This window comes from Mesoplodon bidens, assembly GCF_964165515.1.
Source record: "Mesoplodon bidens genome assembly, chromosome: 13".
NCBI lineage: Eukaryota > Metazoa > Chordata > Mammalia > Artiodactyla > Ziphiidae > Mesoplodon > Mesoplodon bidens.
Window position 1 is genome coordinate 64,323,591 of NC_138169.1, and position 27,606 is coordinate 64,351,196.

Genomic DNA, 27,606 nt, shown 5'->3' on the forward strand with positions numbered 1-27,606 from the left:
GTATATTATGTAGATTACCGCTCTCTTTAAATAGATTTTCCCAAATATGATTTAATCTAATTGATGAACTTTCATTACTATGTTTTCAGGTCTGGTCCTGCACTGAATGGTTCCAGACATGCTAGTTAGGCTCTGAGCATTCGTTTTTGTGTCTTGTAGATTATCTCCATTATCCTCACCAGACTGTTATGTTTTTTCTTAAAATAGACAGTAGGCTAACAGTTCCCCATCCTCCTACCCCACCCCTCACTAGACTCCCCTCAACCTCCCACATGACCCACAATCTACTTGTCTCTAATCTACTGTGGGTTTAGAAGCAAGATAACTTTGCTTGTTAGAAACATTTGAAATAAATGCCAACAGGTTCTAATTAAGGGTCACAATGGCTCTCCTATGACTAGAATTGAAAGGTATGGACTTGGACAATTTGCCTACCTTAGGCCTTTTCACTAAGTGTCTGTTTCTCAAATGTGTTTTATAATAGATCAAGGAGAAGAGTGTAGGAAAATCATCTGAATTAGAAAACAAGTGAAAGCTACAACCAGAAGAGAACAAAGATCTTCTGAGAAGACCCTTAGTCTGAGGCACTGTTCTTAGGTACCTTCATCACCATCATTTACTCTTTGAATGTAATAACCTTAAGAGGTAGGTGTTATTACCTCCATTTTCAATCAGAAAACGCAAGGCTCAGGAGTTAAGTAATTTGCCCAATACAGTGACTGAGAAACTGACTATACGCCTAGGTCTCTCTCGACGCCAAAACCCAGGGCCTTTCCACTACACAAGGTTGCAGCCCAATCCTTTTTCTTGGTTTAGCTAATTGTTTTTATACTTTATTTCTGATACTTCCGTTAGAACCTGACCGATTCAGGTTTGCTTTCTTTCCCTAACCAGTTTCTATAAAAGGCAATGGATAATCAAACTAAGGCCAAATTAGGCTTAGCTCTACAAGTGTTCACCTGCTCAGCAACAAATATATTTCTGAAAGACTAGTCATATCTTTAATTTGTAGAGATGGTGCAAAAATGGTGACAAGTTCCCCCACCCCCAAAAAATACACTATCTGTTCCCGGTGACAATATGAGTTAACATGTGACACCTTCCCTAGTGCTGTCCACTACACTCAAAAGAAAGCCATGCAAGCATACTTTAGGAATTGGCTCAGTCCTGAATTTGTACATTAAGATGATCTTCCTACTCTAAACACTGGAGGACAGGACAAGGAGATATGAAGATTTTCCACTTTTCTAATCCCATTAAGGAACAGGGATACACTTGTTCCCTGTTACTTCACTGCCTAGTTCAGGGCCTGACACACAGCAAAAGGCTGTTTTATTGTTTAATAAATGAATAAATGTTACCTGTTCAATAAATGCAAGTTAGTTGTTGAATAAACGCATAACCTCTCCTGAACTGGTTTTGACACCTTTTGATTTCACATTTCCTGCCGTACCTTTACCATACTTAGTGGGAAACATCTTTCCTCTTACAGATAAAAATGGCCCCTCTACTCCCATCAGAAGACATGTCCCTCGCCATCCTCTAAAAATGACTCTTGTCCCAAGAATAAGAATGAGACTCCATCTGCCAGACTGCACTAAATACGACGACTTTTATATGCATTACAAAAACACCTGTATAAAAAAGCTGCTACAAAACGAGAAGTCCTAAAGTACAAAACCAACAAAATCAAAACCAAACAAGAATAAGGAGGGCTTTCACACCTTTAGAAAAGCCAAAGCTGAAAATATTTGCAAAATGTAAAAATTCAATAGGTCTTTGATCAGCAGGTTACGTAACTAAACTATTTTTCACTCACGGATTTTCCCCCAATGTGAAGTAACAAAATTTTAGCAACATGTTTGTAATATTTACAATATGAAAATGAAAAGGGGACCTTTTGCCATCTTGAAGTAGAAACAACCTTTGTTCTTACTAAAGAGAATTTCTGCTGAAATATACAAAACTATCCCCAAATTCCTACTTAAGAGTTAAAGCACACACCAAGCCTGACAAGCCACAAACAACAGGAAATTACTCTGCACAGTTTCTTACAAGATTCTTATTTCATGAACCTTACAGATTCTGTGTGTAGAGATCTGACCATTTATGACTAGGCACAGGTTAACTTACAACCTTGAAAAACCAAACTCTGTTGAACTCCTATAATGTGAAATCACTGTACAAGGTATAGCTACAAAGTATAAAAACCAAGTTCTAACAGCAATTTCTTACTAAAACAAGTCAGGAAATGGATGTTACCAATCACATTACATTAATTAAAACAGACCAATGAACTACTTTAAACTCAATTTTAACATTAAGAGTGTAAGTGGGTAATCACCTTAGATATGCCCATAGACTTGAACTATTCTTTCTTACTACCACAGCTAATTTTATGGCAAAAAAAACAAAACAAAAAACTAAGGAACTTTAAAAATAAAATCAGTGTTACTTCCTGAATTTAATATAAATGTTTTCTAAATGACCTTTTGGTGGAGAAAATTCTATCAATACCCTGTATGTTTTTTTTTAAGGCAAATGAAAAAAAATCCTCCAACCATGATACATTTATGAAATCCATTTTACATTATTTCTCCCATCTCTGTGTATATTTGCTTCACTTATTTATTTATTCACATCAAAACTTACCACATTTAACTATTTACCTTACACATGTGAGGAAAACTTTTTTTTAAAGGGGATCAAAACTAGAAAAATAGCTAATGTATTTTCAGAATAATAGAAAATGTATTATCTTATTAGTCTCAAGGAAAGCACCCTTACAATCAGTGGTGAAGGTTCAATTCACATGAAATCAGAAGAAAAGGAACTAATCATTCAGAATTCTGGAAATTAATTCAAATTTCAGGGACCATTTTTGGAAAAATGGAGTTTGCGTGATCACTTGTTTATTTATTGACAATCACTTTACCTGCGTCGTTTTAAAAGTTTAAAACACCAAAATTTAGGATACTCCAAACTGTAACAAACATGCCAGGACTTAGATGGAAAATGCTACTTCATTTTCGTTTTACCTGGAAATTTTTTTCTTTTTAAATAAAGGTTTAGTTGACAACAAACCGGTAGTATTTAGCTTTTAAAGGGTCAGGAGGAAGAAATAACAAAACCAACCTAAGTACTGTCTTTCTTTTGTTTAGGATCAAAAGGAAACCATAACCACAAAACGGTTAAGTAAGTAAAAGACAAAAGTACTCAACCCAAGGGCAGTATCCCCCAGGAGAGAACAAAGTTGCAGATTTGAAAACCAAGTTTGAAATACGTGAAATCAATCAGCGTGCTCTCTAAAGGCGTGTGACAAAAACAAATAGGCTCCGCTCACAGAGCAACTTTCACAAGCGAGTAGAGAAGAATCTGGACAGAGTATCAGCCGTGTGCGTGTTTGTGTGAGAGCACACACAAGCGATTCTGAACCCCGAGACCAGAATGGTTAACAAAGGTTACAGCACCAAAAAAAAAAAAAAAAAGTGGAAGCAAAGTATCGCACGCTCCTAACTCGGCTTCCCAACAACTCCCGAAACCAGAGCTCTGTCCCTCCGGGCTTTGCAAATCACAACCACAAACTACCGAGTGTGTTCGCGGCGCAGGGGACGGGCCACAGCCGGCCCCCGCCCCGGGCCGCGGGCGGGCGGCAGCTCCGAGCGCCAACCCCTTCCCTCCAGCTGCCGACCCCGTCCCTCCGGCTGCCCCGCCCTGCGCTCCCGCACCCCGAGGGCCCGGCGCCCCGCGGCCCCGACCTCGCCACACCCCAGCCCCCGGCCCCCCGAGGCCAGGTGACGCGGCGAGACTCACCGACCCGAGCCCCACATTGACACACCCCAGCCCCGTGGGCCCGCCGGGCGCCGCGGCGTTACCTGGACCGAGGCTCCGGGTCCCGCCCCGTCAGAGCCGGGGGTCCGGGACCTTTTGTTCCTTCCTCTTCCGAATGGGATGAGGGGCTGGGAGGGGAGAGGGGAATGGGCGATTGGAGGCGGGACTGAAACCACTCTCGCGGCCGCCCGGCCACCCGCCCCGCCCCCCAGCCGGAGCCCGGCAGTCGACCCCGGCGCGCGAGGAGGGGGCGCGGGCCCGGCCGCCGCCCGCGGGAAGGACGGGGTGGGGACGCGCGTCCCGCCACCGCCCCTCCTCCCCGCGGGCGCGCGCCCGCCTCGCCCCCACCCCGGGCGGCCGGGGCGGCCGAGTCCTCCCCCGCTGCGCCCGCCGGCCCACCTCCGCTTCCGCCCTGCGCCCTCCGCTGCCGGCCGCAGCGGCGCGGCGCACCCACCTCCGGGCGGCTCGCTCGGCGCTCGCTGGCTGCTGGCTGGGAGCTGCTCCTCCGCCGCCGCGGCCGAGCGGTAGACCCGCCTCCCACCCCGGGCCGCGAGCCCCGCCGATTCGCCGGCGCAGCCCCGGGGCTGGCACCCTGCCGCCCGCTGATTGGCGCCCCCGGCCGCCCGTTAGGGCGCGAGGCACGCCGGCCGAGCGCAGCGCTCGGCGCGTACGGAAGAACGGAGGAGGGAAAGAAGGAGGCCGAGCGCCCGGGAAAGGCCGGGGCGCGAGCGGGGCTCAGAGAGTCGCGGGCCACTACCTCCCCACCTCCTTTCCCTTCGGCCGCCCCGCCCTCCCGGCCGGACCGGCGGCGCGTGCAGCCAATCAGCGCACGGAGTGCTCGGGGTGTGAGCCGCGCGTCGGGGGCCTCGAATCGGAAGGGAGACGTCGCTCGCTGATTGGTCCCGCCTCCCCCGTAGAGCGTGAGGCGAGGCGTGGCCGGCGGGCGGCGGGGCGGTGGAGGAGTAGCCAGGGTGTGATGCCCGCGGTTTCGGTTCGCTTAGTCTCCTGCGCGGTCCCACGAGAGGCTCTGGGAAGGGGAGGGGAAGGCACGTAACCTGCTGCGCTAGCGACCACCCGTCCCTCACTACCTTGGCCCTGATCTCCCTCCCGGTCTCCCGCCAGCGCCACTGGGTGGGGCCTGTCGGGGGCCGCCTGGCCCACCTTCAGTAGTCAAGCCGGGAGTGGATACGCTCATCCCCGGGGAAGCCCAGAGGACGGGACGAGCCACGGGCAGAAGAGGGTTCTGCAGAAGCTCGGGTACCGGACCCACACTGGGCGCGCCCTTCTGCGAATGAGTGGGCGGGGCCCTCGTGGTGGTAAACGGGGGCGGGGTCCGAGATGTAAATAAGCCCAGGGCTGAGATCTTTTCTGGGATGTAGGGCCTGGGAAAGGGGATGCCAGGTATTTTTCTTTAACCGGAACCATCGTTCTGTCTTCGTTAAAAATGGTGCTAATAATGCATGCTCTGAATGGTCTTGTGAAGTCTAGAACATAAGTGCCTGGCACGATGCCCCTCAATTGCTGAGTTATCTTCCCTTCCCCTTCATTTCTGCACTGTTCAGGCGCTGTTCTTAGGCCCCATCCTCGCTCATCTGCACGACAAGCCGCTAAGCCGCTGGCTTCCCAAAGCTAGTGGAGTCATAACCCCAGTCGGGTAACTTTGTCACTTTTACCTTACAGACACCCGAGCCTCTGCCGAAATATTGAACCCAACCAATCACATCAAGCATTTATTAAGCGCCTACTGTGTTAGGCAGAGAGCACCGTAGAACTGAAGGTGAAAAGAAACTTAGATCTCACTTAGGTAGTTGGTGGCAGAGACAAGACTAGAACACGGTTTTCTTGGTTCCCTGAATGGCCCTCACTCTCGTGTACTCTCCTTGCTTCGTGGATTTAACCTGCGACTCAAGTAAAGCGGCACTAGCAATGCAAATCAGTAAGCAGGAAGCACCAAGTGACCACTTCAAACAGTAAGACTTCTTGAAATATATTCTTTTCCGAAATGAAGGCTTCCCTGAGGAGGGTACCTTCAGTTGAATCTGGAGAGATATTTGGTCATCCTCTGAGTCTTACAGGTTTTCCAAATATCCTTTAAAAATCTCCTGCATTTCCTCCCTCTCTCTCCTCAAACATGGAAGTACTTTTCTCATCGAAAGTTTGTGATGAAGAGCATGCTCCAAATATGTGACCTTTGGCAAGTGAAACTCAACCTGCAATGATGGCTACTTAAATATAGTTGTGTGATGATTAAATAAAGTAATAATTATGAAAGTGACTAGCACAGGGCTAAGTTAAAAGAAAACCGATAATCATTATCCTTTCTTCCCTTCCGTTGCCTGTAACACATATGCTAAGATGAACCCATTCAGCAGAAATTCTACCTTCAAAAGTTTACCTCCAGGGTGGTGTCTCCCACTGTCAGTTTAGAGGCAGCTCTACTCACCCCTTTTTAAAAACAGCTTGTGAAGGGGATCTAGGAAGCCAATTGGTGGAGCTGTTCCACCTCCTAATACTTCTCTTTCCGCTTCCCAGAGCCACCAGGGAGGATGTTCTAGGGCAAAGGCTATTCGACTTAGAAGTAGGAGGGCTGTTTATGGTTTTTGGTCCTTCTCCCTACTAACACAAGCCAACAGTTTTTATATGAAATGGCCTATAAAAAGCTACCCTGGGTCACACAAGAATTTTCTCCTATGTGACCAGGGTGTGCATTTGGGTGTCTATGTGGGTGAGTAGAAATAGAAACAGAAGCAGATCTGGCTGGAATTCCAGAAGAATGTGTTCCCAGTACAGGAGTTAGGTACTTTGAGGGGCACATTAATTCAATGGATAATATGCTTGAGGTCTAAGACCATCTCTCCAAAGTGTCAGACTTTGGATCCCTAACTCTTTCATTTAGGAAGCCTTCCAGGATTTGTAGGATTGAGGAAAGGGGAGGAGGGGCAATCTGGCTACCAATGCAGTCCCCAAAAGGCTTAGAAAAGGAGCATCCCTTCTCAGCTAGAAATGCATCTAAGCCAAAGTGGGTCAAGATAGAAACTGAAGGCAGATGGAGCAGGGATTGCCGTGGCAACAATCAACTTGGAAATCCACTAGGGTATCTCAAGACCTACCAGTAGGTCCCTATTGTATAAATTATATTGAGTAAGTCTTAGGTTTATATGGATAGACACCTTGTTTAACCTTTTGTTGTGCATGATACTGAAAAATCAAAATCACTTCAGAATCTATTTAAAAGTAGTAAAATGTACTGGAAAGACATATAAGGAAAATGGTAATGGTGGTTGCTTCTAGAAAGAGAACCTTGAAGTCATGAGTGGAAAACTTAAATTTTATCATTAATTCTTCTGTAGAGTTTTAAAGGAGATATATATGTGTATTTATGTATACATACACATATATGTACACATATATATATCCATGTATTGATTTTTCAAAAGCTAGAACTCATATTCAAAAGCTAGAACTCTCTGCTAAATTTGTAAAGCTTTTCCTGGTTACTCCAGCCCAAAGGATATCACTCACCTATAAATTTTCTCTCATGGTCAGAATGATTTACATACCATGACTTTGCTTTGAGTAATGTCTTGATCTGTTAGTTTAGTCTTGAGCGGGTTTTTAACTTCTCATGTGAGTGTTTTGTCTCACCATTTAGATTGCAGATTCCTGAAGGACAAGGACGGCAAGCATCTTGCTCTCAGTTGTTTCCCCACAACCTAAGATAAAAAATACCACGTAATTGAAGAAGTGTGAAATACAGCATTTGTATGGCAGAAAAAGGCTGTATGTGTGTCAAAGGTCTGCAAGCATTCTACGTAGCTTTGCCCCATCCTTCCAGTTTGTAGTTACACTCAGTACAACTACTGAGTATCTTGTCAACATCCAATCTCTATATATGCTCATCCTCATGGGACTAAGTTGCAGTGAGTATTACTACATCTTACAGAAGGATCCAGTTATTTGCAGCTGATTAAATGAGATAACCTAAGTACAAAATATAAAGAACAAACGTGTGGGGTTACTTTTGTTGTAAATGAAGAAACCAGCTGGATTTTTATCTCAATACAATGAAATTTGATATTTTAAATGAACTTATGTTGAAGATGTGTCCACCTGCCTCTACACACACACACACACACACACACACAGTCCTCATTCACATGGTAATTTTTATTAAGATAAAAAATATTTAATATCTGATGGGAAATGCTGGAGACAAGAATATAGCATATACAAGAAAAAAGAATTAATTTCAGCAAATATTTATCAGGTATCTGTTACGTGCCTATCATAAAAGCATTGGTTTTTCATGGTGGAAAGTCCTCATTCCATGGCCAAAATCACTCAAGAAAATAAAACGTACAAATAGGTTTTTTAGTTTAAAGATAATGACATTGGGAGAGAAGCTGGCTCTGGTTGAGAGAAAAACATTTGGAGAAAACAAATTATATTTCTCATCGTTCTCCAGGCATCTGATAATTAATATTATATTTCTTGTCTGTACATTTAAAAGCATAAAGAATTACTGGATAATTTATCATTGGATAGTTAATCCAATGATTGTTCAAATACTACTTGGAAAATTATGCAGTGCAATGAGCACTCCCATAAAGGCATTTAAGTGGTATCTGAGATCTTCATATTTTGGAAAAAACTAAACAGGGACCAATGTCTAAACCCTGGAAGAACAATGGACAAATTATTTAAAGTTCTATTGTGAGAGGGATAACTTGGTAGTCAGATGTCAACAATAGGGCCTTATGCCTTGATTATAATTGTCTGTGTGTGACAATATTGACTGAGCCAGGCGGCTGCTAGGCAGGATAAGTGTATGAAGGTATAATACTCTTAGAAAATTTCAACCTTATTAGCATAATTGCTCTGATGAAGACTGAAGAGCTTATTTAACATAACTGACTATAGTAGACAATAGATGCATAATCAGTGTCCTAATGATTGAATTAATGAGCCCCAATTGTTTGTCCTTACTGTAAGGAGTCCTCAGCTATGAAAAAGACATTTTGCTGAAAGAGTCTGACAATTGTGTTAGCTGATGAGTGGCCAGAATGTAATTAATGATGGGAGAGAGACAATTACTACTGGGTTCTAAAGACTTCAATGGTGGCTTTCAAGGGGTGAATTACATAGCTATATAGAAGTTTCATATCAGCTCCTCCTTGCCTTCATACAGTAATGGAGCCTGATCAATGCTCTTATTTTGCAGCTAAAGAAACTGAGGCCCAGGCTTTTCCAAAGACCCATGACCACTTTGTGTCAGGGGTTATACACATAGTGTCCTACCTTTCCTGCTCTGATACTGCCCACTGACTCTTTGACCTGTCCCTGATCTACAGCCTCACCTATGCCTTTGCTACTCTCTTCAATCTCTCTTTTACCTTCTATGCATATGTCCTGACCAACTATTTCACAGTTAAAATGGGGCAAATTTCCTCTCTCCACCTAAACCCCAACACTAGGCAAATATGTCTATCTCCACATCTATTCTCCCAGCCACTTCCTGTGGCAGACCAGCTCCTCCTTCTGGAAAAGGCTGTTTCGTCTACCTAGTCTCTGTTCCCTTGACCACCCAGTCTAGATTAGAACCGCCCGCTCCACACACACATTCCAGTCACACTGCCATATCACCTTTTAAAATTTTTCTGTAAAACTCTTCATCATTATCTAGAATTATCATATCCACTATTTCTGTACTGTGACTTATTATTTGTCACTTCTCCCTGCTGAATGTAAGCTCTTTAAGAGCAGGAAACGTCTGTTTTGTTCACCAGAATATTCCTACTGAAGCATGTCTATTTCGTTCCCCATATTATCCCTACTTCAAGCATACCTGGAGGTACTCAATACATATTTTTGAATGGATTGATAATTTTCCCTCAAACTCAAAGCATGTGAAAAATAAACTCATCATCTTCTGTTTTCCTTTCTGGGTGTGTTTTAGCCCAGTTCCCTAGAAAACAGACCCTGATGCAAGGATGCTGATCCTTTCTTTAAGAGATATTATCCCAGGGCAGGAACAGGGAAAAGGCAAGGAAGAATGAAGAGCTATGTACAGGGATGCATTACTGTGCTGAACACTGCTTCATGGAAAGACTTGAGGAGATACAGCCAATCTCTTGACAGGTGCAACCACTTGGCCAGACAGACAATATGGAGGACTCATGCCTTGGAACAATTCAAGGAAGAGAGGAATTTTATCTTTGTCTCCTGTCTCTCTGTCATTGGTCAAAGCTTGTCCCACAGGGAGCTAACTTTCCCATACTTCCCAGTTGTGTTATCCATATTCTTTGATAGTCACTCAGAAAGCAGGTCCCTGCCCTGGAGTTCAGAAGTGGTGGGAAGAAACTGTTGGTATGTGGCTGGTCATCCTTGGGCTGTCAAACCACAAGGGACTTAACTAAGTTGCTCATGGTGGCAGCTGAGACAGGAGCAAGAGGCCCAAAAAGTCTGAGAAGACACATAAACGGAGCCTAATGTAGAATACTTGTTACCACAACAATGGTAGGAACAGGTCTGTTTCATTCGCTGCATTGTATCAGCACCTCCCACAATAAGTGAGGATTAAATGTTTGTTGAAGGAATGCGTGCACAAATGGCATCACCATCTCTTGATTTATTTAAGCCAAAATCTTAGAATCATCCGTGATCTTCCTTCTTAATTCCTATATTGAGGACAAAAATTCCTCTACCTCCTTAATATATCTCAGATCTAATGCCTCTTGTTCAAGCTCACTGCCTTGATTCAGAACTTCAGCATCTTTCATTGTAATGCTTGCTATAGCTCCTTAACTGGTCTTCCCATCTCTGGTCTTCCTCTCCTCCAATTCTTTCTCTTTCCTGCCAGAATTTTCTAAAAATTATAGTGTGTTTTCTGAATGCAAATCTGATGATGTCGCTATGTTGATCAAACTGATAGTTTGTTTAAAAGGATCAAATCAAGACTCTTTAACGTAACCCAAAAGATCCTTCACAATCTGTCCTAGGCTAGTCTCTTTAGCTTTACACCTCACCACTCCCCACCTTGTCCTAATATCCCAGCCAGACTGAAATCCTGGCATTTTTCCCAAAACACCATGCTCTCCCATTCCTCAGTGCCTACGCTGTGCTCTGTGTTCTGCCTGGAATACATTTGTGCCTGAAGAACCTCTACTCATACTTCAAAACACTGTTTCCAGGTAGCTGCCTTCATCCACTGATCAATCCATCCCCCACCCACTCACCCATGCAAGATTCACTGTAACTTTCAAGTTTCTTAGTTGCAAGCAGCAGAAGAAACTGACATTGCTGACTTAAGGAGAAAGGCAATTTGTGAAAGGATATTGGGCGGCTGACAAAATTGCTGGGAAGTCTGCAGAAACAGGCTCAGATGGTAAGCAAGAACAAGGAAGTCTGGGCAGCAGCTAGGATCACAACCAACATCACAGTACAACACATTGAAGGAGGTGACCACCACCACTCAAAACAGGATACCTCAGCTTACACATCCAGTTCAGTAGCACTGGACACAGGTACCATCCACCATTGGCACTACCAGCACTATTGCTCCTGGAAACCAGATGTCACTGCAGTGCCTGTTATTGCCCCCAGAATGGATTCTCCACCAAACCTACTTTGTTTTACTAGGGCTCCCTCTTTGAAGCCCGTGGCAGATCCATTAGGTTTACTAAGCTTAACATACGTTCCTTGCTCTAATTGTAGTCAGGTCTGGGAAAGTAAGGAGCTGACATTTTTTGAGACCTCTATTGTAAATGGGATCTGCTTCACTCCAATAATTATTAGATTACCCCCCAGAAAGGAAAGGGGGTCAGATTTTGGGAAACCCCAAATGACAATTGTTCTCAAATTCACTCAACACATAAATTGGCATCCGCCTGTACTGGATCCTCTTTGAAGCACTAAGGATACAAAATTGACTGAGGTGCCTCTACCGACCGGGATGTACAGTCAACAAGACGAAAAATAACAAGTGTTGGCAAAGATGTAGATAAATTGATGGGAGGAATGTAAAATAGTGGACTTCGGAAAACAGTCCGGCAGTTCCTCAAAAGATTAAACAGAGTAACTATATGACCCAACAATTCCACTCCTAGGTGTATACCCAAGGGACATGGCACCATATACTCACTTAAAAACATACACAATTGTTCACAGCAGCGTTATTCATAAGAACCAAAAAGTGGAAACAAATCAAAGGCCTGTCAACTGATGAATGGACAAAGTGTGGCATACCCAGGCAATAGAATATTATTTGGCCATGAAAAGGAATGAACCACATGGGTGAACCTTTAAAGCATTATGCTACGTGAAAGAAGCCAGTCACAAAGGGTCACATACTGTATGATTCCGTCTGTATGAAACATCCAGCATAGGCAAATCTGAAAGGACAGAGAGTAGATTAGTGGTTGGCTAAGTCTGAGAGCAGAGGTAGATAGGATAGGGACTAACTGCTAATGGGTACAGAGTTTCTTGCTGGAGTAACAAAATGTTCTAAAATAGATTATGATGTTGACTGTCCAAATCTGTGAATATACTAAAAACTATTGAATTGTATCCTTTAAATGGATGAATTGTGTGGTGTGTCTCAGTAAAGTTGTTTTTGAAAAAATGACTAAGATAGAAAAGGCTCTCTTTCCTCAAGGAGCTGAAATGCTTGTGGGACAGCAAACAAGCAGGAAACAATACAACTTACCGGTCAGCCTCTTCCTCACTCCTACCTCTTCTTTCTTTATTCCTCAGCAGGGAATAGAGCCCCTCCTCCCTGTCACAGGACTTATTATATTTTTTATCCTCTTTCTCTGAAAAGTGAGATCCTTGAGGTAGGATATGTGTCTTTGAACTTTAAGTCAACAGGGCTAGACGCAGTGCCTGGCATATAGTGGGCTTTTAATAATTGCTTGTTGAATGATGAATAAATGACATAGCCAGGACTAGAATGAGGGTGTCCTAAGTCCCAGATCAGCACTCCTTCCAGTTACATTGGCACCTGAAATGAAGACTCCCTAAATCGTACAGCCAGCCAGGAGAAGTCTACAAAAAAACAATAGTGCTTTTGCAAGCTGTCAGTTTGCACGTATGCGTTTACCTTTTCCTCTGTACACGTAATTTTGCTGTTTTCTTCCTCATTAGGCTTACAGCTTTCTCCCTTGAGTTCATCACGCTGTAGCAGTTCGGTTGGCATCTTTAGCATCATATAGTTGTGACTCCTCCACAGTGAGTGGGGCTCCCTGGGTTATGCACACAAGGGTTCAAAGGCCCAGATTTTAGAGATCTGGTTTTTCACTTACCAGGAAGCACCAAGTAGAACTCTTACAAGTAAAGGTTATTTAGAAAAATATTTTTTTTACAGCCTACTCAGGTGTAACTTTGCAACAAATGCTGTCTACAATTTTTCCAAAACAGCTTTATTGATATTTAATTCACATACCATGCAATTTGCCCATTTAAACTGTACACTTCAACGGTTTTTAGTATATTCACAGAGCTATGCAGTGATCATCACAATCAAAGTTTAGAACATTTTGTCACCCTCAAAATCAACCTCATACCATTAGCATTCACTCCCCTTCCTCCCTTCCCTTACCCCAGCCCTAGCCAACCACTAATCTAGTCTTCTGCTTTTATATATTTGCTTATTGTGGTTGTCTCATGTAAATGGACTCATACAGTATATGGCCTCTTGTGACTGGCTTCTTTCACTTAACATAAGTTTTCAAGGTTCATCGATGTGGTAGCCTGCCTCAGAACTTCATTCCTTTTCATAGCCAAATAATATTCCATTGTGTAGACATGCCACATTTTATTTATCCATTCATCAGTTGATGGGCATTTGGGTTGTTTCTACTTTTCGACTCTCCTGAATAATGCTGCCATGAACATTCTTATATAAATTTTTATACTACTCTCTAGATCATAACTTTATTCTAAAATTTCCTCTCCCCTTCTGACCAGCTCTAAATTTACTGTCCATCAGTCTACAAGATTCTGCCAGGCTTTTTATAAAGGATTATTCATGGATATTGAAAGCTTGGCAAACGTACAGCCTTGCTGCTATTGGAATTGGCTGCCAATATATAAAATATTTCACTGAACTAATGAAACAATTGTCTCTCCAGTGACATTTTGTGACTTCTGTTCAACAATGCCAAGGAGCCAAGTTTTCCATTCATTCAACAGAGATATGTGTTCCTGGAAAATCAGCCCTGTGTTAGGGACTGTGCACCGTGCTGGGAAGAGAAGGAACAGGACACAGTCCTTTCCCCACAGGATCTGTTAATATTCTGTGGAGGAGGCGGCTTACTGGGTTTGGTCAGGGTAAGCTTCCCAGAAGAAGAGGCAACTATAGCTAAGATGATACTGACAGGAGTTAGCCAGGCAAGGAGTCAAGAAAGTGAAGGAAAGCAGATGTGCTGAGGCCCGGATGTGAGAGGAGCATGTCTGGATGGGAAGGAGGAAGGAAAAGAGAGAGAGAGGAGAGGGCATGAGGAGGTAGGGAAAGAGGTGACACTGAACAAGAATGCCAAGTAAAGAAAAGATCACCACTTGAAGGAGAAGGGTTCAAAATTCAGCAGAAGTAAGTAGTCAATGTTTGACCCTCTTAAAAAAAAAACAAACACAAAAGCTTGTTGAAAAACATACACTATGAAAAAGAATTCATGATTTGTTATTTTTCAATCTTCTTATTAGAAGCAAATATGTTTCCTTTTAATCAAAATTTTCAAATTTGGTACCAACTTGTAGTAACAGTAATGTTTTAAATTGTTATATTTTATCATTTAATAAATATGGATTTAGACCCTCCTATATACAAGAGATTACTCTGATCTCTGCGGCTATAAAATGTTTCCTAATGCTTGGTTCTTCACTTGCAGGCATTAAATGGTAAATCAAGTAAGACATGAAGAAAGTGCAAAAAACCACAAAGATATTTTATATATCATATATATTTAATGAATTACTTATTTAGAACAGCAAGCACTACAAAATAATTCAAAAGAGTCTCAGTACTAATCTCTCTCCTTAGCACAATTATAATTAATACAATTTTTAAAAGGAGCCCTATACCAAGAGGCCTTCAACTAAGAGTCTTTCAAATAATTTTGCTTTGGAAATCTTTGTATCCTCTGGTGCAGTTCAGGGTGGAACAATGGGAGTGTAATAAATACACATTTATTAAACATTACAGGCAAAGCACTATCCTGTGAAGGAAACACACCTGCTGGAGTAGGGGTGGAGGGCTGTTTGCAGTCTTCAGTAACATAGGAGCTGAGACTTGTGGGAGGTGAAGGAGCCAGCCATGTGGAGATCTGGGGAAGGAGACTCTCAGGCAGTAGGAAGGGTGAGTGCAATGGCCCTGGGGCAGGAGCATGCCAGGCAGTCCAGTTAAGGCACAACAAGGAGGGGCAGAGTGAGCAGGGAGAGAGTGGGGAAAGGGTGGGGGTGAGGGGGTCAGGTAGGGGCCGTTTTAGGGACTGTGACTCTTAATCCGAGTAAGATGAGGATTTCTGGCGTATGCAGCTGTGAGGTTGCAGGTGTGGAATAAAGGGAGAGTAGGATTAGCCAGGGTTGGGCTTTTGCCACATGAAAATAAAGAATTGGGAGAGGGGCAAAGGAATGAGGAGTAATTACAATGCTGAATTCTTCCACTTATCATGGTTGTGTAACCAGCCACCTCAAAACACAGCAGCATGAAACAACCGCAGGTTCTGTGCATCAGGAATTGAGGCAGGACACAGTGGGGATGGCTTTCCTGTATTCTACGATGTCTGGGGTCTCAGCTGGGAAACCCGAGGGTCAGAGGGCGGGCTGATCCCTCTCATGCTGGCATCGTGTGGACGTATCTTCACTCCCATGTCTGGCGGGTCACGCTGACTGCTGGCCAGCACACCTACACACATGGTCTCTTCATGAGGCCCAGCTTCCTCACAGCCCAGCAGCCTAAATGGTCTCTCAAGGCTCCCAAGGTGAATGTCCTGAGAGAAAGTGGAAGCTGCCGGTGTCTTAAGACCTGAGCCTGGAAATTGGCACAATGTCACTCTCACCATGTTCTACTGGTCAAGTAGTCACAGAGCCCAGATTCAAGGAGAGGGGACATAGGCCCCATCTCTTGATGGGAGAAGTGGCAAAGAAGAATCATATTTAAAATACAGGACCAGCTGAACTCATTTAAAGAGAGAGAGTGGTTATAGGGCAAGAAAAGGCCATAGGAACGTACTTGGAGAATACTCTATCATTTGGAAGTAAGAAATATGAAGAGAATCTGGTCAAGGAGAGTATGATGGTAGTAGAAAAACCAGGAGAATGTGATGATTGTTTCAAGAAAAAAGTAATGATCCACCGAGCCTAGTGTTGCTGATAAGTCAGAAAGATAAGCCTGAGAAATGACCTTGGACACGGCAAGGTGGAGAATATTGATATTGTGACTATGGCAGGTTTAGTAAAGCTATGGGGGTGAAAGTCTGATTAGAATGGGTTAAAGATGGAATAGGGCAGAGAAAGTAAGGACAGCAAATATAAGACATGTCGTTTGAGTTATTTTGTAAAGAGTAATAGAAAAATAGGACAGACCGGTGAAGGGAGATGCAGGTTAAAGGAGAATAAGATGGAACATATAAGATTTTATAGGCTGAAGTGAATGATCTAGTAGAAATGGGGATATAATGGTACAGGACAGAGAGGATACTGGTGGGACTGATGTCCTTGAGTTGGTGAGAGTGGATGGGACCTGGTGCACAGTGGAGGGTTTAGCCTAAAATGGCAGCATGGATGGTCCACCTGATGCATACATTCTCCATGGGTGCGAACATTGGTTCTTACTCTCTTTATGTCTAAAGCTCAGACATACATATAGTACATAAACAGATATACAGTATATCTGTGGGATTAATATTTCACTGGGGGGCACAGTTAGGGGAAAATATATGTAAAAAAAACTCCTTAAGGAGCATGGTGTTAAAAAAAAAAAGATTGAGAAATACTGATCTATTATAACTGAAAAGAAGACAGAGCACATGAATAGATAGTAGGTGTTCAGATGCCATGGTAAGAAACGTGGAAGCTCTCTCTGATAACATCTATATTCTTAGTGAAGTAGGAACAAGAAGAATCAAATATGAGGAGATAAAAGGGAGTTTTGCAGGTTTGACAGGAGATGAAAAAGTTTGAAACTGATGTTTTGGAAGTTAGAAGGAATTAACTAATGATTCACTTTATGTTGGTGGACATTTTAATGTGAGACCCATTGGCGCATTTGTATGCTTTTCTCCAGCCACATTCAGCAGCTCAGTTCAATCAGAGATTGGGCACGGGCGTATCCAAAAGAGTGATTATAACCATCATCGATGTCCCACCCAATCCCAGTGGTCCCCATAACTGAATGTTATTGGGTTTTATACCAAGCACCTGCAACTCTCCATCTGAGAACTTCCTGTTGGCCTGTGTTCCAGGCAGGCCAGAAGTGCTGGGAAACCAGTGCCCCCAGGAGGCATCTTCAGCCAGTGTTGGATGGGAAGCCCGCAGTTTCCTTGCCCCTGGGTGGGATAGGGGAGAATAACCCCTGACGAGTGCTCTGGACACCTGCTCAAAAAATGCCATTTATTCAGTTCCTTCCCTTCTGTTTCTGACGTCCCTATACCCCTACTAATGCTTTCTGAGATCACTTCCCAAATATACTACTCACACTCAAATCCTTACATGAGGGTCAGCTTCTGAGAGAACCAAACCAGGACAATGACAAACCATAGTTTTTAAGCCAGGTAATGAGAGAATTAAGGACATGATGTAGGGGGTGGGGGAAAAAGGGTTGAAAGACAGTGAAAGGTAATAGGACCAATGGCTTTCAGGACCCAATGAGATCAAAGAATGTTGGAGTCAGGGTACCAGACATAGTGATGATGAGATTATGAAGTTATTGGTGAAGACAGAGTTTAAGGTATGACCATGGGGATGTGTGACTTGGTGGGGTGGAGAGTAAGACCATTGCAGGTAAAGGATCAAGGAACTGAGAGGCCAAAGACTAGGCAAAATCACATATGGAAGAATGATTATCTTTTACTTGCCTTCTGCCTGTCCCATAGAGTTATTCTGAAGATTAAATAATATAATCCACCTAAAGATATTAGTATAGGGTTTGGCACATGGTAAGTGCTTAATAAATGTCAGTAGAGGCCCACAGACGGGCACGTGATCCAAACCACACCAGTCAGTCCTTCCCAAGGAGTGTTACAACTCAATCCATTGAAGAAGTGCTCTCTTTCCTCTTTGGTTGTGAGGTTGGAAAGTTGCAGCTGCCTATGGCAACCTACACTTCCCCACTGAGAGAAAGAAGGAGTTAGCATAACACAAAGACTGAAGCAGAAAGAACATGGAGAGAGGATCCTGGCCATTTGATTCCCAAGAGCCAGTTCTCTCTACAGCTAGATTTACCCTCTCTTCTTTACAATGATTGCTTGGTTTCAATAAAACTTTTGTAAAAACCTTCATTTTGGGAAGCAACCTAAGTGTCCATCGACAGATGAATGGATAAAGAAGATGTGGCACATATATACAATGGAATATTACTCAGCCATAAAAAGAAATGAAATGGAGTTATTTGTAATGAAGTGGATGGACCTAGACTCTGTCATACAGAGTGAAGTAAGTCAGAAAGAGAAAAACAAATACTGTATGCTAACACATATATATGGAATCTAAAAAAAAAAAAACCATGGTTCTGATGAACCTAGGGGCAGGACAGGAATAAACACGCAGACGTAGAGAATGGACTTGAGGACACGGGAAGGGGAAGGGGAAGCTGGGACAAAGTGAGAGAGTGGCATGGACATATATACACTACCAAATGTAAAATAGATAGCTAGTGGGAAGCAGCCGCATAGCACAGGGAGATCAGCTCGGTGCTTTGTGACCACCTAGAGGGGTGGGATAGGGAGGGTGGGAGGGAGATGCAAGAGGGAGGAGATATGGAGATATACATGTATGTATAGCTGATTCACTTTGTTATAAAGCAGAAATTAACACATCATTGTAAAGCAATGATACTCCCATAAAGATGGTAAAAAATAAATTAATTAATTAAATTAAATAAATGACAAAAAAAACCACTTTCATTTTGGACTTCCCCGGTGGTCCAGTGGTTAAGACTCCACGCTTCCAATGCAGAGGGCTTGGGTTTGATCCCTGGTCAGGGAACTAAGATACCACATGCGGTAGAGTGGCTAAAAAAGAAAAAGAAAAGAAAAAAACATTCATTTTGTTTTGCTTCAACTAGTTCGAATCGAGTTTCTATTGTCTGCAACAATAATAAAAGAATAAAATAATAAGGGAATTCGCCTCTTGCCTCATGCTGGCCAAAGTGATCTGATGTATCGTTCATATATGGAGATCTTTCAGAGCCCAGTGAGGAGGAAGTATGGTGAGATTTGAAGAACATCTGACTAAGACTCATACCTGAGTTTGTCTCAACTCTGCCATTTGCTAGCTGAGTGAGCATCATGCCTTGGGATTTCATTGAGAAACTGTCTAAGAGTCAGCCTTGCTAATTTAGGTTGTAGCCAAGTTGTTGGCTGCATCATCTACCTCAACTCACACAGGAGATGATGCACACGGAAGAAATTTATTTTAGAATTTGTTGCTAGAAAAAACTTTACTTCTCTCAAAGAATTGACAAGGGTTTTTTCTTCATGGAAAGAGAGAACTACGTAATCAATGGTTTGTTCACGTTGGCTCTCCTGGAAGCTCAGAGTCAAAAAGACAGCTCAACATGTATGACCTTATAATCTGCATGTGTGAATATGTGAATTTTATATTTTCCTCCTAATCCTAATATTCTATTCTAGTCTATATTTTCCTTAAACCTTATTTATATTTTACTATTTTATATGTGTTATATAAAAATTCCTCAACTTATTTATGGAATAAAGTATAAATAAATAAGTACACACACTAGCATTCAATCTGTGGAATATCCCTTCCCCTCTTTACTGTAAAATAATGGAGTTAAAATTTCCAGTGGAGATGGCAAATTCTGAAGCACCCATTTTACTCCAAAGTATAGCAGTAATAGTTGACTATAAAAAATAAAACGAAAATAACACAACCAGGTTCAAAAACAAGATAAAAATCTTCATGACCCAGAAACAAAATAGAAACATCAAACAATAAAAAGGGCTGAAGCCACAACTTGATGGGCTTCTGGTCTAGAGGCAGTAGCCATGGCTAGGGTTTCAACTCCTGTAGAATAATGAGGACCAAATGTGCTCCACATGAGATGGAGTATTGAAGTCAGGAACACTTACCTGACCGTGAAGAGAAGCTGGAAAAGAAACCTGTGTTGACTAATGTGTGAGCTTATAGCTTTTATAAAGGCCGGAGGGAAGTCTAGGGAGGTAGGAGACAGAAACACAGGCCCACAACCAGGAACTAAAACAAGCTGCTCACTGGCCTGGTGACTGGATCTGAAGCATCCTCAGTATCATAATAGGGCAGGAAACCCAACTGCATATATATAAGACCCACATTTTCAAGACCTAGATTGAGATACTGGGGTTAGGGTGGGGGAAAACATAAGAAGCAATCACAAACCTACTAAATAAGGAAGGGAGAAAAAGAAACAAATATCCCTCTCAAAATGAGTTTACAAACTAAAATTACTGCAAGGCATCTGAAGAAATTTAAGACTAAGAAGACTACAATCATAATCAGTAATGAAAATACAAATTTGCTCCATTAGAAATACATTTTAGAGGCTATTTTGAAAAAGACTTAAACATAAGTATTTTAACATGCTAAAATCACATCCATGAAAAGAAAGACGGAAAAACAAACAAGCAAAAACAAGAACAGCTATACATGGCAAGAAAAATTGATTTTAAAATATGAAATAAAAATATAGACTTTGAAATTAAAACCTTAATAGGCCACTTGGTACTTTTAAAGAACGAATTAGTAAATTTGATGAGAGTATCACAAAATTCTCTCAGAATGCAGCACAGAACACATAAAAAGTTTTAAAGAATAGTTAAGAAATGTGGAGAATAAATTGAGAAACTACACAATACATCTAATAAAATTTCCAGAAGAGAAGAACACAGGGAATGAAGGAGAAACAATAACTGAAGAAGTGGTAGCTGAAAATTTATCAGAATTAAGGTATGATACATGTTCTTGGTTTGCAAGTACGGAATATCAAGAAAGAGAAATAAAATTAAATCCACACTTAGATACTTTAAGTAAAACTTCAAAATATCAAAAAAATGAAAAAAATTTAAGAATTGTTAGAGATAAAGATAGATCACCTAAAAATAAATGACAATTAGACTAATAGCACTCTTCCTGCTGGCAACAATACAGGCCAAAAAACAATGGAATAATATCCTCAAAATGCAAGAAACTATATTTGGTGAGCCTGAATTTTATGCTTAGCTAAACTGTCATTCACGATGCACAAAATATAAACACACCCACATAATCTGAGAGAGTTTACCATCTACAAATCCTACTAAAAGAGGATATTTAAACTTTTTAATTTAAGGAAGTAAAAAATGAAGATGAGAAAGAAAAAAGGAAGAAAATATTAAAAGAAGGAGAAGCAAAGGCATGGAATACAGGCATACCTTGGAGATGTTATGGATTCAGTTCAAGACTGATAAATAAAGAGGAGATCACAATTAAGTGAGTCTCACAAATTTTTTGGTTTCCCAGTGCATTTAAAAGTTATGTTTACACTATACTTTAGTCTGTTATGTGTGCAATAGCACTATATCTAAAAATAACAGTGTACATACCTTAATTTAAACATCCATTATTGCTAAAAAAATGCTAACCATCATCTGAGCCCTCAATGAGTGGTAGTAGCAACATCGAAGATCACTGATCACAGGTCACCGTAACAAATATGGTAATGATGAAAAAATTGGAAATAGTGCAAGAATTACCAAAATGTGACACAGACACAAAGTGAGCAAATGCCGTTGGAAAAATGGCACTGATAGACTTGCCAATAGAATTATTCTGTACATGGTTGCCACAGACCTTCAATTTGTAAAAATTTGTAAAAATTACAAAGTACACAATTTGTAAAAATTGTGCTGTGAAGCACAATAAAATGAAGTGCAACAAAATGAAGTGTGCCTATGCAAGAAAAAATGGTGAGTACAGAATTAGAATGCATGTTTGCATAAATTTAAGTAATACTGACTGTAATAAGAATAAAAATAACTGATTATATACATTTACAAAGGGAGGGTAAATTAATATTCTAAACAATAATTAGAAGATTACAGGCACAGTGTGCAATAGCTAAAGTGTATTCATGTTATCATGATTTTTAAAGAAGGGTAGAAATATTACATAATTAGTTAAATACATACAAATTAAATATTTAGAGTAATCACTTTAACAGATAAAAATAATATCTATAGCTTCTCAAAAAGGGGATTTAAGAATGGGAATATAGAAAATTTTATCTATATACAGAAGTCTGGAATGGAGATGAAGAAATAAAGAATATGGCAAACAGAAAACACAAATTAAGATGGTAGAAAGAAATGTATTAACAATTTTAATATATAGAAAAGGATTAAATTCACATAATAAAAGGCAGATTATCAGATTGGATTTAAAGATCCATCTAAATGTTGCTTATAAGACATACCTAAACAAAACCATATAGAAAAGTTAATAAAAGGATGGAAAAAATATACCATGCAAATACTATCCAAAAGAAAATAAGGATAGTAGTAATCTAAAAAGAGTATATAATATTCATAAACTTGTGTTCACCTAACCATATAACGTTTAAATATACAAAATAAAAACTGATACATTTATAGGGGGAAATTGACAAATCTACAATCACAAGGTAGAACATTAACCTGCCACTTTTAGAAATTGTTATGTCAAGCAGACAAAAAATTAGAAAGGATATAGAGATTTTGAATAACAATAGTAAGAAATATGACCCAATAGATTGTTTAGAAAACCCTGCTGGTTGGGAGGTTGGCTAACAGGCTCTTTGGGAGAAGATTAGAGCAAAAACTCATAGGCTTGAGGTCTGGGACATGGGGGCATCCTTAACCAGCAAGCCCGGGCCTACAAATTTTGAATTCAAGGGCAGGGTCCCAGAGGTGCCCTTTGTAGGACAGGGATTTAGTAGAGGGGGGAAAGCTCAAGACATGGGCTCTTACCTTGACTGGGCCACTTTGGGCAAATCACTTTGAGCTTTCTACTTCAGTTCCACAAAACAGAGATAATAATAAAACATACATCTCTGGGTTTTGTAATGAGGATCAAGCTAATGCCTATAAAGAACTTAACAAAGTTCCTGGCACATACTAAGTGCCTGCTATGTGCAAAGCATGATGATAGTTGTAAAAATTACAAAGGCAGTGACATAGAACCTACCTTTAAATGTGCAAGATGACGATGTCCAGCAACAATTTACCAGGGATTTTGCTTCATCACTTAGCCAGACAAGCACGTACTTTGGTATCAGACACACCCAGCTCCATAATTTTCTATGTGCCCTTTTTCCGACTCTGTTAAACCGACGTAATAATGGTGCTTATCAAATTGGATTTTGGGGAGAAATAATCGGAATAATACATTAAGCATAGTGTTGGACACATCAAAAATATTCAGTAAGTAGATACTAATATTACCTGTAGGAGTCAGTAAATAACTATTGCCACTAATAAGATTAAAAAGTAGAAAATGATGCAGAATTAAGATAAATGAAGTTGAAGAAAAGACAAAAGAATTTAGCTGGAAAATGTCCTTCAATGTCCCCAAGTCCAGGATGACAGCAGGAAAAATATGAGCTGGTCCTAGAAAAATACTTATCTCCCCTTAGGCTAACATTTTAATGTGATATAGGATTATCAAATTTAATCAGTCATTGTTTTTAATTCCCCCTTAACAATGGCCACATCATAGTTCTCTTCCAAGAGCCAACTGATAGAAGTATAAAAGCCTGTAATTAAGGATCTTACTTGGATTGCAAAATCAATGAGAAGAACCTGTCATTTTCTGATGAGGGAAGTCAGATACCAAATAATGCCTGAAGATTAATCTTAATTTTCTAGCACAGATTATCGCATTTCCTATGTTACCAATGTTTTCACATTATTAATTTTTGTCTTTTGGTTTTACAACACCTTTCTAAAATAGGTCTGGATACATAGCATTTTCCCTATTTTTTAGAAAAATAGACAGAGATAGAGAGAGTTCAAATATCCTCCTAAGGCAACTACCTAGTTAGAATCTTTTTTTTTTAAACATCTCTACTGGAGTATAATTGCTTTACATTGTTGGGTTAGTTTCTGCTGTATAACAAAGTGAATCAGCTTTACGTATACTTATATCCCCATATCCTCTCCCTCTTGAGCCTCCCTCCCACCCTCCCTATCCCACCCCTCCAGGTGGTCACAAAGCACCGAGCTGATCTCCCTGTGCTATGCGGCTGCTTCCCACTAGCTATCTCTTTTACATTTGGTAGTGTATATATGTCCATGCCACTCTCTCACTTCGTCCCAGCTTACCCTTCCCCCTCCCCATGTCCTTAAGTCCACTCTCTACGTCTGCGTCTTTAGTCCTGTCCTGCCCCTAGATTCTTCAGAACCTTTTTTTTTTTTTTAGATTCCATATATATGTGTTAGCATACGGTATTTGTTTTTTCTTTTTTTGACTTACTTCACTCTGCATGACAGATTCTAGGTCCATCCACCTCACTACAAATATCTAGTTAGAATCTTATATGATAATATAGAAGCCAAAGAAAATAGGTCGATCAATTCAATGAAGATGCTGCATATGCAGACTAACCATCTAATAAATGAATTGATGTATGTATTCTTTTAACAAATAGTATTTGCCTTGGTTCTGGGAACATATGGAGCCTCAGTCATTGCCCTATCAGAATCATTGCCCTATCAGGGTAAAGAAGGAGAACAGGAGAAAGAAATTTTTTCAAAGGAGAGAGAAAACGTACAGTAGGCTTAGTGGTATAGCAGACAATTAATATTTTGCCTGCCCAGAACATTCCTTTCTTTTTTTTTTCTAATTTATTTAATTAATTTATTTTTTGGCTGCATTGCGTCTTTGTTGCTGCGTTGCGGTGTGCGGGCTTCTCATTGCGGTGGCTTCTCTTGTTGCGGAGCACGGGCTCTAGGCACGCGGGCTTCTGTAGTTGTGTCATGCGGGCTCAGTAGTTGTGGCTCACGGACTCTAGAGCACAGGCTCAATAGTTGTGGCGCACGGGCTTAGTTGTTCCGCGGCATGTGGGGTCTTCCCGGACCAGGGCTCGAACCCGTGTCCCTTGCATTGGCAGGCAGATTCTTAACCACTGTGCCACCAGGGAAGTCCTCCTTTCTTCAGGGAACTGTATCTCCCTTCTCTATAAACTGCTCCTCTTCCACTTATAAGTATCCCACAAGGGCTGCCATGTTCTTAGATGACCACAGTTGATCAGCTCGGGAGTAGGGGGATATTGACTTAATCTGTGCCAGTCAGAACCCTACCTAGGACCACTACCAGCCCATATGGCACCTTTGTGGAAATTAGACAAGATGTCCCTTCCTCAGGACACCTTATGGCCGTCTGTGAGGAAATTGTTGAAATCTACATGTTTATGGTATGAACAGTGCCCCTGAGTTTGTTCAGTGACTTCCTCCAGCAGGATTTTTGAACTTCAAACTAAAAACAATATGACAGGCAGTGTCTCTCCAAGAGCAGAGACGATAACAGTCAGGAACCAAGGACAGACATCCACTCTGACACGTGGAGGAGGCTGGTCTGCAGTGAGACAGAGTGAAGTCAGTTGGTGGAAAGAAGCCAAATGCAGAACAGAGGGGGGTGGTTCTAGTCATTTGGGGGCCATGATTCCAATTGTTCCTGGAGGCTCCACTGCATCCCTGCCTCTCCCATTGTTTGGATGTTCAACTCTTTCTATTTTTCCGCAACCAAAACATTCCTCTTTTCTGCTTATGCAAGATCAAATAGAATTTTTTGTTACTTGCAACTAATGCAGCTGTGAATTTAATTTCACTAATTTCCACATCCTTCAATTTTAAAAGCTAATGCGAGAGGGCACATTAGCTTTAATCTCGACTTGATCAACTATGATTTTTACACAAAGGGAAACAGCTCTGTCTGTATCTATTCCAACCCAGTAAGTAGTTTCTCATTCTCTGTCCATGCCTAAACAGAAAATTACATGTTGGCTGCCCACTTTAATTGTTTGTAATCACTGAAATTTGCAATCCTATCCTGCGGTGCATTATGAGACCTCTCCTCATGGGGCATTCTTTCAGTGTGTTTTGTTGGCAGTAGCTGTAGCAAATAGAAAATTGGGAAACGTATAAAATCCAGAGGAATATCAATTTTGGCATTTCTTTTCTTCAGTCAGCGTTTTGTTAGACATGTGTAGGGCCCTAGAAAAAATTAAATAGAACTATGGGTTTTACTACTGACATACAGAGCTCATGCTGTTCCAAGAATCCCTCGCTATCCCCATTGGTGAATTCAAATCTAGGAGGATCAGGGTCCAGTGAGTCTCTTCCCAGAGGGAGAGATGAGGACCACTTACTGTTTAGAGGCCAGTATCTTTAGAAGGCCATCTTCCTCCCAAGTGCACATGACTCTTTCTTATGCTTCTCCTTGTCAGATTGGACTTTAATTTATAGTCACAGCCTACTATGCAAACCAGGAAGATTGAACCTTATTTGTGTACATGCATACACACATCTAATCAAATGCAACTATAAAGTCATAAGACTAATTTTAAAACAAACATAGAAGAGCTGAGGTCCATCCTTTTCCCCATCTTCAATGTGCTTCAAAGGTGTGTTTTCTCTTTGGAACAGGAAGGAGTTATTTGGAACCACATTACCTGGCAAATCAAGCTGCAGTATGCAATTTTAGGTTTAAAAAAATATTATTAAGTTATAAGACTGATTTTCTATGTGGCTCAAAAGCTGCTTCCAAAAAAATTTCCAAAGGAAATCGGCAAAAACTTTCCAGCAACAAAAGCATCCTTAAAATAGTTATGAAATCTTCTAAAGCGATTACTCAGAAGGGGAACCACTCATTTGGATATAAGAGGATGTATATGCTTGCCATTTAAAAGAAGTTAAGTGATGAGGGCTTCCCTGGTGGCGCAGTGGTTGAGAGTCTGCCTGTCGATGCAGGGGACATGGGTTCGTGCCCTGGTCTGGGAGGATCCCACATGCCGCGGAGCGGCTGGGCCCATGAGCCATGGCCACTGGGCCTGCGCGTCTGGAGCCTGTGCTCCATAACGGGAGAGGCCACAACAGTGAGAGGCCCGCGTACCGCAAAAAAAAAAAAAAAAAAAAAAAAAAAAAAAAAAAAAGGTTAAGTGATGAAAAGCATAAACTAATGCATCTGTACCAAATGCAGCAACATAAATATTTATGTTTCTAGAATATTCATCAAATGATTCTGGAAAAATTGGCAATTCAGAGGTAGTCAAGTTAGATCTTCACCTTACACTATATCCTAAAATAAATTCACAATATATTAAAGTGAAAAAGTAAAATCATACAAATTTTAGTGATTAAAAATGTGAATGAAATATAAGTGAATATTTTAAATGGTCTTGGGACAGATTTCCTAAGCATAGAATTATGAAAGAAATATAAATGCAAGAATGATGTATCTGGCAACATAAAACATAAGACCAAAATACCTTTTGTAGAAACATTGTACATTAAATAAAGAATTAATATACTTAATATTATATACAGAGCTATT

At 41.2% G+C, this 27,606-nt stretch overlaps 1 protein-coding gene across 4 annotated transcripts in view; it reads right to left on the bottom strand.

Moving 5' to 3' along the window:
• Window positions 1-4,371, bottom strand: part of SMAD2 (SMAD family member 2) — a 100,658-nt gene extending 96,287 nt beyond the window's left edge. The window contains exon 1 of one of the 4 annotated variants that reach the window (XM_081252556.1): window positions 4,286-4,371. The gene's annotated coding sequence lies outside the window, so the exon portion shown is untranslated. Of the gene's footprint in view, window positions 1-3,875; window positions 4,075-4,230 lie in introns of those variants that run through there. The other 3 variants (XM_081252557.1, XM_081252559.1, XM_081252558.1) reach the window with 3 other exon arrangements.
• Between the last annotated feature and the right edge of the window lie 23,235 nt (window positions 4,372-27,606).